We start from the raw sequence: 4,288 nt of genomic DNA on the forward strand, positions 1-4,288 counted from the left end.
TATATATATATATATATATATATATATATTACATCATCGGAGTTTTAAACCTCATTGAAAAACCAGCTTGTCTGAAAATCCTAATTTTCCAAATCGCCTCCATGTAATATTTCCTTGAACCCAACCCCTACAACTTCTGTGTTTACATTCTTAGCTCCTATTGTGAGGACTTGTGTGTACACGTTTGTCTCCACCACAGAGCTGTAAACTCCTGGGAGATAGGGACCCAGTTTTATTCATCTTTGTACCCACCCTCCCCCACCCCCATGGTTCCTAACAAAATTCTAGCTCTAGTGGTCCTCCATAAACTTTTGTGGAATGAATAAATAAATAAATGTGAAAGTAAGCCCACGTTTTGCATTTCAAAAGCCTGAAAGAGACCTTATTTGATTTAAATGGTACACATATTTAGTTGCAATGTTTGTTGTCCCTTTGTGAGGATGTATTTCTATTTAACTTCTAGGGGAAAAGGAGGGTGGGACTCTTAAAAGATTTCCTGTTCTATCAAGCCTAGATTCCTGGGCCTGATTTTTCCATGTTCCATAAACTGATCACTTGGCCAGCACAACTCACGTTGCCCAAATAGACCCTTGGTTTCCTCACCCCCACTCTCCCAAACAAGGTTTGCCACACCTTAGACACCTGGTTTCTTGCCCCTCCCCTCTATCTACACCCTCTTCATGCCAAGGGAATACCACAAGTCCCTGTCCTCTATTTCTGAACTTGCATTGCCCTAATGGAAGATGCCATGCAGGTAACCCTTAATGAAAGTATTCGTTTCTAGTCTCCAACTAAACTAGACACTTTTCAAGGACAGGTACCAAACTTCATGTATATGAAAATCCATCTCCTTGGAGTTTAACAGTTCTTAAGAGTTCTGGGGATATAATTGCTATTTATTCATTCTTTCCTTCAACCCTTTAACCAACAGGGCTCATGCATTGAACCCTTAACCTGTTCCAGGCTTTCTGTTCTAAACCCTTGAGGATACCAGGATGTGAAGACATTGACTGTCCTGGAGAAGCCCTGGTCCGGCTGTTATTCACTGAATAGTGATGAACAACCTTTGCTTTGGAGGACACCAGATCAGATGGGAAGAAGCAGACAGGACTGCTGTCAACAGTAGTGGTCAGGGGGCGCCTGGGTGGCTCAGTCGTTAAGCGTCTGCCTTCAGTTCAGGGCGTGATCCCGGAGTCCTGGGATGGAGCCGGGCATCAGGCTCCTCCCCTGGGAGCCTGCTTCTTCCTCTCCCACTCCCCCTGCTGTGTTCCCTCTCTCTCTGTCAAATAAATAAATAAAATCTTAAGAAAGAAAAAAAAAAACAGTAGTGGTCAGAAGCGTTTGGTACCCAAACACAGATAGACCAGTGCAGGTTATTTACCTCCCTTCTTTACCTTTTCAGAAGCTTATATCATTTTTGTTTCCCCTGACAGAAGCAGCTTCCAGGGCATCATAAAAAGAAGTAGGAACGCCCTTCTCACCTCTGTTGCTAGTTAACTCTACATTCTGTGTTCTCATCTCAGCAAGCTGCCAACTTCCACACATTTGAATAATAATGATGCCTTTGGGTCAGAATTTCTTTTTAATACCAAGGAATTTTTTTAAATTAAGGTTGATAGGATTCAGTATCAAGATTTACTCTCCATTTGATACTATGTTTCACTATTTAGAAAGAAGGAAATGGGCGGCACCTGGGTGGCTCAGTCAGTTAAGCATCTGCCTTCTGCTCAGGGCTTGATTTCAGGGTCCTGGGATCAGATCAGATAGGCCTAGTTGGGCTCCCTGCTCAGCACTCAGCGGGGTTCTGCTTCTCCCTCCCCACTGCTCAGGCATGCTCTCTCTTGCTTTTTCTCTCTCTCAAATAAATAATGAATAAAATCTTTTTTTAAAAAAAGAAGAAAGAAGCGGTGCTCTATGCACTTCAAGTATGAATTGGATCTACAAGAATGTGTTAGTGGTCCCCCTCCCCACCTTTATCCATGGCTTAGTTTTCTGTGGTTTCCTTTAACCTGTAGTCAGCTGAGGTCTGATGGTCTGAAAGCAGGTGATCCTCCTAACCTATTGTCAGAAGGTCAAGGAGTAGCCTAATGCTATGACACAATGCCTTTGTCATCCACCTCCCTTCATTTCATCATGTAGGCATTTTATCATCTCGCAACATCACAAGAAGGCTAAGTACAGTACAATAAGATATTTTGAGAGAGAGAGTACATTCACATAGCTTTAATTACACTATATTGTTATAATTGCTCCATTCTCTTATTAGTTATTGTTGTTCCTCTCTTACTGTACCTAACTTTATCGTAAGTATACATATGGAAAAAACACTGCATATATAGGGTTTGGTATTATCTGAGATTTCAGGCATCTGCTGTGGGTCTTGGAACATACACCTGCAGATGAGGACTACTGTATTTATTTAACATTTTTCTATCAACTGTTACAACTCACTCTACTCCCTCAGCTCCCAAATGCATCTCTTCAGAGTAACTAGCCTCACTTCTTCAGTTCCAGTTTCCATATCTGGAAATGAGAGACTTGGAATAAAATATTGGTTCCCCACCAAGGTGGTCCCCTTTTTTTTAAAGGCACTTAATTAAAAAGGTATATATATATATATATATATATATATATATATATATAATTTTTTGAGAGAGTGAAAGAGCAAGCACATGGCGGGGAGGAGCAGAGGGAGAGAGACAATCTTAAGCAGGCTCCATGCCCAGCACAGGCTCCACAGGGCTCAACACAGGGCTCCTCACGGGGCTCCACATGTGGCTCGAGGTGTGACTCACCATGGGGCTCCATGCAGGGCTCCACTTCACAACCCTGAGGTCACGACCTGAGCTGAAATCAAGAGGCAGACTCTTAACTGACTGAGCCACCTAAGCCCCCCTCAAAAAGAGATATTTCTAATTGCTAATCAATGCTTCTCACTTTCATGCGATTACCAATGTTGCCAAACTGAATGTGGGACAGACACTTTCAGTATTCATCACCATGAGTTGCTTCAAGAAAAATTTACAATTTCTATTATATCTTTTAAAAAATTAAAAATGACTGTCAGATCCTTAGTTCCCAAAGGAATAACACAGACAAGTAGAAAAGAGCATGAGTGAGTCGTTCAAGTTTGGCATGGAGCCTGGAGCCCAGCTCTGCCCCTTGCTTGCTATGTGTGACTGTGAGCCACTCCAGTCCCTGAGCACTCTGAAGCTCAGCTTTCTCATCTGTAAAATGGAGATAATGACTGTACCTGCCTCATGGTAATCTTGCAAGAGATGATAATGATGATTATATTTAAGAATCCTTAAGGGAAATCAATAACCTTGCATTAAAAACTAGTAAAACTGATCATTAATTGGCTCTTCCTCAACTCTAAAATTTAATCATGTTATAATTATTTTTTGAAGTATATTTTAGGAGCAGTCTGGATGATTAACTCTACTTGACAAGGGCACTAGTAAGACCAACATCTAGTATGGAACTCTGAGCAACACTCAGTGAACTTGAAATGCAGAAACATTCTATTCTACAAAATGCTTCTGATCACCAATAAAGCACTTGTCACGGGTCCTTAGATTGTTCCAGAGACCAGACAATCCAAGAGTGCAATCCAACTCTTCCAACAGCATTTGATCATTGCAACTCCATTTCACTAGATTTTAAGTTGGAGATCCTGAGTTATCGATCATTTTATTTGAAGGGTTTGTCTTATGGAAGATCATATTGATGTTCAATGCATATTTATGGAATGAATGGATGGATGAATAAATGAATAAGTGAAGGTATATTAACTGCAACCAGCCCCATTCCCCCACACTCCAATTCCTATATGACATATACTGACTAAATGCCTGTCTGGTTTATATACCCTGCGCTGTAGTTTGCACGTGTATCTATATATGTGCTGTATTGTCACCCTGGTTTGCAAGCTGCTTAAAAACAAGGAAAGCGTGACCTGAGACTTTGTCTCTCCTAGAGCCCCAGCACTGTACCTTGCACAGAAGAGGACTCCGTTCCTGGAGTTGAGAAAGCCCACTCAGGAAGCCAAGGGCAGCATTCCATTATTGTCACTGAAATAAATGTAATGCAGAGATCTGAAAGAATTGCATATACCTCCTCAAACACCTAATTTACTTCCCAGAGGGACCTAATGCGAGTAATAATCCCACTCTTGAGTTTTCTCATTCTCATAAGTAGCTTTTACCCATAAATGGCTTCCCAGGGCTCTTCTGTTGTTGATATTTTCTTGTAGTCAGTGCCTATGAATGTGAGCAGGCACTTTGGG

The sequence above is a fragment of the Ailuropoda melanoleuca genome, chromosome 2 (assembly GCF_002007445.2).
Source record: "Ailuropoda melanoleuca isolate Jingjing chromosome 2, ASM200744v2, whole genome shotgun sequence".
Lineage (NCBI taxonomy): Eukaryota > Metazoa > Chordata > Mammalia > Carnivora > Ursidae > Ailuropoda > Ailuropoda melanoleuca.